This window comes from Lagenorhynchus albirostris, chromosome 2 (genome assembly GCF_949774975.1).
Source record: "Lagenorhynchus albirostris chromosome 2, mLagAlb1.1, whole genome shotgun sequence".
In the NCBI taxonomy this organism is placed as follows: Eukaryota; Metazoa; Chordata; class Mammalia; order Artiodactyla; family Delphinidae; genus Lagenorhynchus; species Lagenorhynchus albirostris.
The window spans coordinates 101,059,785-101,072,924 of NC_083096.1; positions in this window are offsets into that span (position 1 = coordinate 101,059,785).

A 13,140-nucleotide genomic window follows, 5' to 3' on the forward strand; every position below is an offset into this window, starting at 1 on the left:
AGTTAGTTCAAATCTAATTAATCACAAAATGACTTTATGCTTCAAGCTGATTTGATTGCTCTGCAATGTACATCATTGACTTTGGGGGCACATAATTCTGACTTCTTAGAAATGAGTGAGCCTAGCTTATAAAGAATGAAGTGGTTTTCATGAAAATAAACAAACAAAAAATGTCGTCAACTAAATTACATAGTGAGGAGAATGGCTTATTTTAATTTTTTTTTAAATAAACATCAGCTTTCCTGGAGCTCTTTAATTATCAAACTTGTTCCACTGTATTACCTTAAACCCTGATCAAAATGAGACAATATTTTTTTTTCATAATCATCCATTAAAACAGTGGGATCATTTATGCGATCATTTAATTCTCATCCCATCTCCCACAAGAGTATGTGTCATATCCCTGGCTGCTAAACAAAAGCTTTTCTCTTAGTCACTTAAATTTCTTCAGTTTTGCTTTTAAGCAAAGGGATTTATCAGTTTCTGGGTTTGTTTTGCTTTTGAAGCTTAGGCACTTTATCAGCTTTAGATATGCTCAATTTATTTTTGAGCCATAGCTTCCTAGAGAGGCAAGACAATTGACTGAGTGATTTGCCTTCTATGACCAAACAAATTTTGCTTTTCTCACTTTTTCTCCTCCCCTGGATGGGCAAACATAAAGCCAACATGTGAATGTGAAAGTTAGATCATGTAATGGTGGTGGCATTATGCAGACACTGCCTGATTTACTGACCTTAGGAAATAATTTTGACATATGCCAAATCATCCTTAGTAATCCTGGAGCATCAAGACTTTGTTTAGATGTGAATTGAACTCAGTGACAGTTATCCAGAAACTACCTAGTAGTAGTAGTCTAGTAGCATTTATTAGAGTTTGATGAAAGAATAAATCTATCTGATGGTTAAAAATTATTGCTGTGGAGAAAAATGCTAAATATATACCTTAAAGAATAAAGATTATCAAAAGCCAATCAAGAAATCATTTAATTAGTATTTTTGGCCACTCATTAAGTCTAAGCCATTGTACCAGCTGGTGAGGAAGGGAGCTGTTAGGGAGGGAAGAGAAGTGCTGTATAAGGCAGCTTCTCTCCTGAAAAAGTTTAGAATTTGAGTCATCTGCGACAACTGTTAGTTTGATGCATAATGCCAGGTTATCATTAATATAATATCTTTTATAATGTATTTTAACAGTCTTATGTTAATACTACGTGTGTGTGTGTGTGTGTGTTTTTTATATATATATATATATATATATATATATATATATATATATATATACACCTAAAATACACACAATAGAGAACAAGAGCCTCAAGGGAATAGATTAAGAACTCTGTTCATATTTGTAGTGAAAATGCTAATCCCAGTTCCTGGCACCAAATAATTACTTAAAAAGAGTTTGTGGAAGGAATAAATGATTGCATTAAACCATTTGTGTTCTTATTGTGGTTGTTATGGTAGAAATAGAAAAGATATTAAGGACAGATAAGTAATTGATTATCAATTACCTCCAGGAGGGTACTAGAGACTAGTATCAATAAATCTACATCATTGTTTTTCTTCAGGTTCCACACCACAAGCATGGTGACTGTAAGGATGCTAATAATAGCATTCTTCCCCCACAAAAACATTTCTTCCCATTTAGACTCTGTTCATACTTTATATTCCGGAGGCTGTCTGTGGAGTTGCTACTAAATGGCTTCATTTGAGAGCATTTTTAGGCTACATAAAATGGTCCCACTCTCAAAGAGTTGAGAGCTTTTTCTGCTGAGGTGTAAGCCACAGTACAAGACTGTGAACAGTTTTTAGGAGTCATTACACAAAAATATTATAATTTTTAATACACAGTGAAGTTTATAGTTTAAACTTGCCTTATACTTTCAATTTTAAGTACAAACGAAACAAATGTAATGCAAGGGAAAGTACTACTAGGATATTTGAAACCCATTCAAGACCATGCTTTTCCTCTCCACCCCTTGTAACCTTAGTCAAGTCACTTAACATGTTTCCTCATGTGTAAAATAGGATAATGACACCTATTTCACAGGATTTTTGTGAGTGTTAAATGAGATGTGTGTTAAAGCTCATATTTAACTACATTTAATTCATTTAACATTTTGCTAGGCACTATGTGAAAAGTTCTCTCATTTCTGAAATGTGTAATGTGCCATTAATAAGTTAGATAGACTCTAATGCCATTGGTTTAATGAAGTTAAGGTAAAGTTACCTGAGTCATCATATATATTACATGTTTAAGTAATATAGGAAATTACTCAAAACTAAGGCTTTTGTGTATTATAGTTAGAGTAACTGTAGGTGTGTGTGTGTGTGTGTGTGTGTGTGTGTGTGTGTGTGTGTGTGTGTGTGTGTTATAAAACTTTCTTTAATGAAGGTCCAGAGTCTGAAAAATTGACAAAAATTTCTTCAGAAAACATGCAAGTGATATCGAAATGTGCCAAACACTGAAAAAATCAGCAAAATTTTCTCTTGGATTCCCTGAAATTACTCCCTGGATTCACTTTTCTTCTCTACCTTGGTCAAAAGTTCCTTTCCTTCCCTTCTTGGATTACAATAATAAGAAATAGGTCCATTGGTTAATGAAGAGCCTGAGCTAGGAAAATCACCATCAAGCCATGTTTCCTCACACCATGGTGTCCAATCCCTATAACTAACAACAAATCTTTCTGACACCATGATCAAGTGGGATTTATCCCAGGGATGCAAGGATGCTTCAATATCTGCACATTGATCAATATGACATGCCACATTAACCAATTGAAGAAGTATACTCATTTGATTATCTCAATAAATACAGAAAAAGCTTTGGGCAGAGTTAATTCATTTATGATAAAAATTTCAACAAAGTGGGTATAGAGGGAGCATATCTCAACATAATAAAAGCCATATATTACAAGCCTGCAGACAACATCATACTCCACAGTTAGAAGCTAAAATCATTCCTCTAAGATAAGAAACAAGACAAGGATGACCACTCCTGTTACTTTTATTCAACATAGTATTGGAAGTCCTAGCCACAGCAATAAGACAAGAAAAAGAAATAAAAGGAATCCAAACTGTAAAAGAAGAAGTAAAATTGTCACTTTTTGCAGATGATGTGATATTTTATATAGAAAATACTAAAGACGCCATCAAAAACTACTAGAGCTCATCAATGAATTTGGTAAAGTTGCAAGATATGAAATTAAAATGCAGAAATTTGTTGTGTTTCTGTACACTAACAATGAACTATCAGAAAGAAAAATTAAGAAAGCAATCCCATTTACTATTGCACTAAAAATAATTAAATATCTAGGAATAAATCTAACTAAGGAGACAAAAGACCTGTACTTGGAAAACTATAAGGCACTGATGAAAGAAATTGAAAACAATACAAACAAATGGAAAAATATGCTGTGCTCGTGGTTTGGAAGAATAAATATTGGTAAAATTAACATGCTACCCAAGGAAATCTACAGATTCAATGCAACCTCTGTCAAAACACCAATGTCATTTGTCATAGAAGTGAACAAATATTCTATAAAATACCAACACAAAAGACCTAGAATAGCCAAAAAAAGAAAAAAGAACAAAGCTGGATGTATCACGTGCCCTGATTTCAGACTATTACAATGCAACAGTAAACAAAACAGCATGGTATTGGCACAAAAACAGACACATAGATCAATAGAACAGAAAAGAGAGCCCAGAAATAAACCCAAGTCTATATGGTCAATTAATCTATGATTAAAGAGGTTAAAAATACACAATGTGGAAAAGACAGTCTCTTCAATAAATGATGCTGGAAAAACTGGACAGTTACATGCAAAAACTCAAACTGGACTACTTTCTCACACCATATACAAAAATTAACTCAAAATGGATTAAAGACTTAAACATAAGACCTGAAACCATAAAACTCCTTGAAGAAAACATAGGCAGTATGCTCTTTGACATTGATCTTAGCAATATTTTTTGATATGTTTCTTCAATTAAGTAAACAAAAGAAAAAAAAATTAAACTAAAAAGCTTTTGTACAGCAAAGGACACTAACAACAAAAATGAAAAGGCTGCCTACTGAATGGGAGAAGATGTAGGCAAATGATGTAGCCAAAAGAGGTTAATATCCAAAATATACAAAGAACTCATACAATTCAATAATAAAAAGCAACCAGATTAAGAAATGGGCAGAGGCCCTGAATAGATATTTTTCCAAAGAAAACATACAGATGATCAACAGACACATGAAAAGATGCTTAACATCATCAAGGAAATGCAAATTGAAAACACAATGAGATGCCACCTCACACCTTTCAGAATGACTATCATCAAAAAGACAACAAATATCAAGTGTTGGCGAGGATGTGGAGAAATGAAAACCTTTGTACACTGTTGGTGGGATTGTAACTTGGTACAGCCACTATGGAAACAAATTGAGGTTCCTTAAAAGATTAAAAGTAGAACTTCCATGTATCCAGCAATTTCACTTCTGGGTATTTTCCTGAAGAAAACAAAAACACGAATTCAAATAGATATATGAAATTTTCATTGCAGCATTATTTATGATAGCCAAGATATATAAACAACTTAAGTGTCCATTGACAGATGACTTGATAAAGGAGCTGTAATATAACAGAACATTACTCAGCCATAAAAAAGGAAATCTTGTTATTGCAACAACATGGATGGAGCTAAATGTATTATGCTAAATGAAATAAGTCAGAGAAAGACAAATACCATATGGTCTTACTTATATGTGGAATCCCAAAAAACAAGACAAAACAAAATGAAAACAGTTTCGTAGGTACAGAGAAGAAAAGGGTGTTTGCCTAAAGGGTGGGGTGTGGGGGCAGTGTGAAACAGCTGAAGAGGATTAAGAGAAACAAACTTCCAGTTATAAAATAAATAAGGCACAGGGATGTAATACACAGTTTAAAGAATATGGTCAATGCTATTGTAATAACTTTGTATGGGGACAGATGGTTACTAGACTTATCATGGTGATCATTTCATAATGTATGTAAATATCAAATCACTATGTAGTACACCTGAAACTAACATAATATTGTATGTCAACTATATTTCAATAAACAAATTAAATAAAATTGCATATCCCTCCCAAGAAAGGGTGGGATGATTGCATCTTTAATCACTTTGTCTCCATCAACTCCTCCCCTCTGACAATCACTCTTAAATTTACTCCATGCTTATTTTGAAAAGCTCTCCTTTTTAAAAATACCTATAACTAATCTCATCCTTGCTCCCCTGGCCCTCAATACCAAATTTCTCAAAAGAACAGGCGTCACTTACTGTCTTCACATTTTTATGCCCTATTCTTTCTTTAAGTTTAATCTGGAAATCATGTCTATGCACTAATGCTTCCATGAACCACTCACTTAAAAATACCATTGATGTTTTAGTTATCAAACATCTTTCTTTGCTTTTTTTCACCAGTCACCCTATTTTATATCTCTGTTGCTTTTGATACCATCTTCTGTTTTGGAAAGTCCAATCTTTTTTATGGTATCAGGAATCCAACCTTCTTCCATCTTCTGACTCCACCCTCTTTTACAGCTTCAAAATTCTTCTCAGTAAAACACTCCTTCCTAGAAGAAAAGCAAGAAAAGGTCACAGTCAGCTCTCTCTGTGTTACTTTACCATCTGTGGCTCCATTTCTTCACACGTAAATTGGGGATAACAGTAGTGCCTACATCATAGGCTTGTTGTGAGGACCAAATGAAGAACTTATGTAAGTGTTTAGAAAGGTTCCTGGCACACAAAAAAATCCTATGTACGTGATTACTGTTATTTTGCTATAATTATTCACATTCCATTATATGTATTAGTTCTAAGTCTTATCCCAGTTTAATTTATATCATAGTGAAATATGTACACGACAAACTCTATTGAAAATTTCTTGAAGACTAACACAGTGTCTTATTTACATACCTCCCTCAATGCCTTGCACATTGTAGGCTGCAAGTAATGTTATTTAATTGAATTGTTAAGCTGCTTGCATTAGTAAAGTGTTACCTTGTATTTCTTTTACTTTTTATACTTCTCACTAAATATTTCTCTTAGAGGCTCAAATGTAATTCATAAATTAGGGTTACACATAAAACTGCTGGTTCTTGAAACTTAAGCCCTGGATGTATTTTAATTTTATTATGAAATCAAAAAGTTGTGTCAATTTTTTTCTAAGAAAGTAATTCTACCTTTAGATGAGAGGTTAGCATAGTGTGGTTTCTAGACCACTGATGGCCCACAAGTGCCCTCTGAGTGGTCTTCAGGTTCATTGCTTGCAGTTTGCAGGTTTATAATAAGACACCATCTGTGCTTTTGTTGCTGCCATGATTTCATAATCTATTTATGACGGTCAATAAAATTCAAATATTACTTCAAGGGTACACTATTCATGCCGTTAATTCTAAAATTTATTCTATTCTTATGCTGAGAGAAAGTGGGCAGATGAGGGGGTTCACTGCATTTTATGTACAGCAACTGACCTGAAGATTGGTGAAGTGTGATAACCATTCCTTCAGATAGCCTCTGGGCAGGAAAGGTTGAAAACTGCTTTAAGACTTTCTCACTTAATCTTTCTAATCACAAAGTAAAGGTTTACTGTTGACTAGCTGCATATAATTTGATCCTTCTCTTTGAATCAAAGACAAAAATAGATATCAGCCATTAGTAACAAAAGACAGAAACCAAAAACTGAGCGTCATCTGAGGCTACTGATATATTACCAAGACATGAACTGTATTCTCAGTTCTGTAGAACCTTCCCAAATAACTCCAACTAACCAATGTCATGACTAGTATTATTTATTTCCCCCATTTAAATGTAAGCCCTAGTTACTCTAGAAACCAGCTTGATAATGCATAACTTCTCCATTAGGAATATTTTTATGAAGCCCATCGTTATGAATTCATTTGCTATTCACCATAATAGCACATATCATAATGAATTCATTTAGTATTCATGGAGATAACACAAACACCATTTAGCGACTGGTTAATGAACTGAGTGGGGTTCTTTATCCTTCCCGGGTTTTATAAGAAACAATTCTCATTTATTTAAATCATCAACTTCTTTTTCAGCTTCATTTTACATGAGCTCCCTTTTGTTCCCCAATGTACAAGTATAATGCTGGGCTATAGAACAGCTTTCTCTGGATAACACAAACCCAACAGCTAATAGCCAAGAGACATGGAGTTAAGGCAATAAAGTGTAATTATGTTCCAGTTCATTGCAGGCCAGTTTTGACAATTTTATCCTGAAATTTTTAAATCATCAAAACAATAATACTGCTCATGTGCCAGGCTCTGAGCTAAGCTAAAAGTGTCATTTTGGGCCCATTTTACAGATTAAAAAGCAAAAACAATAAAGTACAGAAAGACTAAGTAACTTGTTCAAAACCACGTGGCAAATAAATGAAGAATCTGGGGTTCAAACCCAAGAAGTCCTACTCAAGATCCATGGCTTTCACCATGTGCTAACCCACATGCCATCTTAGTTATTAGAGTCTCAGCAATCCTTCTGTAAAAAATAATGTTACATGTGTATCCTGCTCACTGAAGTTTTTGTTGTAAATGACCAAAACGCTCTTGAAACAATTTGAAAAATGAAAATGCGAAACCCCTTCAATAATCTATAGTAAATTACTAAATCAAGGACTGGCATGAGCCAGCTACATTCTGTGGGTAATGTGGCTTGCAATAACCAATTGTTTTTAAGTAAGGTACAAACTAAGCAATTCAGGAACAATTTTGTCCGGAGTTCATCTTCTCAACGTAAAATATGACATATTCCAAAATAAAATATGGGATAGTCTCAAACAAAAGAAAAGAGAAATATAGAGAAGAGAAAAATATCAGTCTTCGCTAACAAAATTAAGACCATAAGGGAAAGTCAGGTATGATACGGGGTACGAGTTATCACTGTAGATTTCTTCTTACCGGATAGCATAGAATAACATCTACAAGCCAAACAGAAATCCACATGCAAAAATTAGAGGTTGGGAGAGGAGAAAGAACAGATTCCTCCCTTTTTGTCCATGTGCACAAATTATTAGTCATTGATTTTACACAGGAGATAAACAGAGACTAAGAAGGCGAGTGAATGAAATGGCCTCTGGAGGAAATGGTATCTGTGAGTGCTGAGAAGTTACAGAAGCCAGAGGAGGGAGGAGAGTTGTTTCCTAATGCATACTCTGAATTTTTCTAGAGAGGATTTGAGGTAAATATTATAAAATTGAAAAATCTGAAAACGTTGTATTTTAAACACCAGGATCTGGGATAATAAAATATAAATTGTAAGCTGTAAAGACCACTTCAGTTGCTAGAATTGAGATTTGAATTTGACTGTAAGTTTCCTAGATGCCAATATGAAATAGTGGAATGGCTTTCATACATGAGCCACGCTTAATAATGTAGCAGGCAATGTCCTCAATAATATTCCTGAACAACTAACACAATGGTGTGATTCATAAACATTTTTCTTATAGTGTCCCTCAATGAAAGGGCTGATGGCCTCAGACACCAAAACACCTTTCAATTAAAGTCAGGCTGACATGGTCCATACCACTAGTATTCAGGATGGGTAAAAGCATCTAGTCTATATCTTTTTTAATTTAGAGATGAGAAAAGAGAAAAAAATGTGTTTAATTTTCTTATTCTCTTTCTCAATTCTCATGGACTCCACATTTTGAAAGATGTAATTCCCAGAAAAAAATGTGTTTATAAGTTGATTCTTTTTTCCCATTCTCTCTCTCTCTTATGAATGCAAGACATTTATAACTCATCAGAGCTGCTGATAAACAGGAAGCAGTTTCTTTATACTGAGTTCACCTAATTGGAGTCAAAAGAAAAGAAACAATGAAGTGCTGTTACAGATCAATTTAAGACTTCCCTCAGGCTTTTGAAATACTTAAATATCCTTACGTATATCCAATACAGCCCTTGCTTGAGACTCACTGGGCTGGGTCACAGAAAAAGGTGTGCATATACTATGTTATTGTTAGGAGAAAGAGAAAACTGGACAGTAAAGGAGAGAAAGGAGAGGGGAGGAGAGGAGAGGAGATGGGACCAAAATGAAAGAGATAATAAGGAGAGAGATAAGAAATATACAAATAGTTTCCACTCGTGGAGTGATGATACTACGTAGCCATGCACTAGACTAAGTGCTTTATAAATGTAATCTCATTTATTTTTCGTAGCACCAATTAAGAGATGAGGAAACTAAGGCAGAAAAAAGGATAAGAAACTCGTCCAAGTCGGCACAGCAAGCGTAGGGCCAGGATTTCAATTCCTGATCTGATTCCAACGTGCCTTGAAACAAAACACGATAATTTTCCCCATGAACTTTAAAAGGCAAAAAGGAAGAAATATACAAATGGATGCTTTTAACATCAAGGCCATAGGAAGGAGTCAGGGATGTGCAGGGGCAAACAAAAGCTGAACTGGCAGCCTCACTGGCCTCCAGTTACTTTTATTGTATCTCTACCTTATAAGAAACTCGAGGTTTCCATTACAATGGGTAATTGATGGCAGATCATATGGGAATGGACACGAGATGAAGTATACAGATAAAAATAAATATGGTAAGAGGTTTCTGAAACCTGTCTGGCTTCTTAGCTCAGCACACTAGATTTGTCTCCCATTTGGGGCAAAAGATCATGTCCTAGCTCCATTTCTAAAAGTCACCTCTTTGGCCCAGAAGATGTCCTGGCTTTAAATAAAAGATATGAAAGGTACTTTTCTATTTTATGTGAAATACTCCAAAGTTTAGAAAATGCAAGCAAGACACAAAATTCCATTCTTAAGGTAAACCTTTAATGGAGATATATAGAATTTTTGGAGACGGAAGATAACAAAAATCTGTCTCTCTTCTGAGTTGAGTGAAATAATTCTCTGGTTTGTTTGCTCTCCATGAAAGCCAGAGTTTCAATGGGTTTACTGTAGCGTCAGTGCTGAAAAGAGCTGTCAAAGATTGCCAAAAATAGAAATAATCCTTAAATAAAATAAAAACATAGCCACTGTGCAACTTTTGATTTTGAACATCTAAAAGACAGTGGGCAGCATTGATATTTGGCTAGAAAGTTACTATAAAAAATGTAAAATCAAAGACAAGCTGACAGGATTGGAAATGTTCCACCGTGGTGAGTATACACAGCAGTGAGAGCTGGACAGGACCAAAGCCTTTATGTTAGGGTTGGCAGCCTTCTTGGAGATCCATTCTCAGGGTTACAGAAAATCTTTTGTTCCAGAGACTTCAGATTTTTGCAGAGAGAGCTGGTGTAGGATTCGGGACTTACCTTGGTCAAAGAGCCAAAGTAATCACTATCTACCTTATATCTTCCAAATCCTGATGGCTCAAAATGTAAGTGGTAAGCCCACCTTGCATCACTCTACCTTACGGAAATATTACTCCGATGAAAAATACAAAAACATCTGCTCACCTCTGCCTGGATGACCATTTTTATGAGGCTGGCAGGCTGACAAGCTACTCTGCTGTTATGGGCTGAATTGTGTCTCCCCCAAATCCTACGGTGAAGTCCGAATACCCAGTACCTCAGAATGTGACTGCACTTGGAGATAAGGCTTTTAAGGAGGGGGTTAAGAAAATGAGGCCATTAAGGTGGCCCTAATCCAGTCTGACTGGTGTCCTTATAAGAGGAAATTTGAACACACAAAAGAGACACCAGGGATGTGCAAACTCAGAGGAAATACCGTGTGAGGACACAGAGAGAAGGTGGTCATCTGTAAGCCAAGAAAAGAAGTCTCATTAGAAACCAACCCTGCTAACACATTGATCATGGACTTCCGGACTCCAAAACTGTGAGAAAATAAGTGTCTGTTGTGTAAGCCACCCAGTCTGTGGAGTTTTGTTATAATATCCCTCATATGCTACTGCACATGCTATTCTATCTGGGGGCTTTAGGCTAGGTTGGAAGGGACAGTGGGGGTCCTCTGTCTGCCACCAACAGAGGGGTGGATGAACAGCTGGCAATCTGATCTCCCTATGCTTCTCCTTTCCTCTCCTCTCTCCCCTCTCACCATTCCGATGTTTTGCCTCACCCTCTTATTCCTTCACTAATACTCTAATAAGCATTTGTTACTTTGAAAGCAAATCACTCCTTTCCTTCCATTCTCTTATGTCTACCACTGTTCACTCTTTTGCATACAGAGAGATGCTTGTAACTTTTCCAAAAGAAAAAAATAAATCATTCCACCACTGACGAGAAAACTTTAGTTTGGATATAAGTTTCCAGCTGAACCACAATCATCATCTGCAGAAGGTAAAGAAAGCAATGATTTTGGGTAATTTTTTTAAGATTTAAGATTTTATGAGCACAAATCTAGAGGCACCATCTCATTTCACATGTTCTTGATATAATAAAAATTAGAACAGCCACACATATGGACATACTCCCACATTTATGTTTTTCCTAGTTTATTCTTTGCTCTGTTCCTGAGGGATTTGGTAGAAATTTTTTTTCCTTGGAGTTGGTTGTGTATTTCTTGAAACATTTCCAAAGGATGCAGGGGGTAAGACCTCTAGGTTCAAACCAGCTTTAAAATATAACATAAGTCATTGCTTCTAGATCTCCTGTTCCTGTGTCTATGGTCTAGAGAACAGGGGGAAGAGAGAATGAAAGTCTCTACATGAAGGACAAGGATGGGAAGAAAAACAAGGCTGAATCTAACCGAAAGTTATTTTTTTCAAGGTGCAAAATCAGGAGGGTGTTGATCAGCTAGAGTCCATAACCAAGAGCCTGTGAAAGTGTGTGTGTGTTCGGTGTGGTGGTGGGGGATTTCCCTGAGATTATATGCAAAATGTTTTATATGTGCAGAGATACATTGGTTGAGGATAAAGTCTACAGCTTTTGTCAGGTGCTCATAGAGGTTCCTGGCCCCCAGAGGATCTTAAGAATAAATGTTATAATGGAAAAATCATTAATCTAGCACCAATTAGTTGGGTAATCTTATGAAGAATGCATAGGCATTCTGGGACTCAGCTTACCCATCAGTAGGAATGGTAGTTACGACTTTGTCACCTTCTATCTTGAGCAGTCCATTACTATTCCTTGGTCAAAGAGTTATCCATGATCAGACAACGTTAAGGCCATTCCAGTGAGTACTGAAGCCAAGAATATGACCAGGATGTGCATGTGCGTGTTGGGGCAGATTTTTCTATCCATAAGTGAGGAGGGGGAATTAATGATTGAGTCATAAATAATAGGAAACTTTATTAAGCGGTTGCTGTGTAGCAGGCACTATGGTAGTAACATTATATGAATTTGCACATTTAATCAGAATAACCTTCTCAAGCAGCTTCTATTCTTACCCACATTCTGAAGATGGTAGATCTGAGATTTAAAAGATTAAGTTGTCCAAGGTCACACAACCAGTAAGAAAGGTTTTTGAACTTAGACTCTACAGCCCATACTCTTGACCAACTATGTATTAATGCCTTCCAATGGCATAATGGGTAACGAGTCATAATTCTAAATGACCAAGAAGCATGCTGGATTTTCTTTCTCACAAATTATAATTCTAACATCCTATTTTCTTTTTCCTCTATATAGAATCAATGTCTGTGATTATGTATAAACACACTTTGTTTCTTACCAATTTCACACCCTTCTTGCATTTTCCCCACTATATCTCATCCTTCTGTTTCCTCTCTCCCCATATATACCATCTTTTCCCTTTCAACCTACTGAGATGGCTTACTATCACCATAAATTCGTGGTTACATTTGTTCAATCTTAAATTGTCCTTTGAACCTGCTGTGCAAATGGACACATCTACTCCCCCCCCAAAACTGCTACAAATTGATATTAGTGTTCCATCCTCACACTCCCAGAGTTAATGGTAGATGAAAGAGATTTTTAAATATTAACTATAAATCTAAATGTAAAGTACATTTTTTAAAAGCATTAAAGCTAAAACTTTCTGCTATTCATTTTTCCAAATGATGGAGTTCAGAGCTGCATGTCCCGATCCACACCACATTGTTTCTCACACTCACTCAAGCTGGTCAAGGAGAAAGGCTTCAATCTGACTCCCACATATTTTTTTTTAAATGGCAGATCTGGTATTTATTTATTTATTATTTTTTAAATTGGAATATAGTTGCT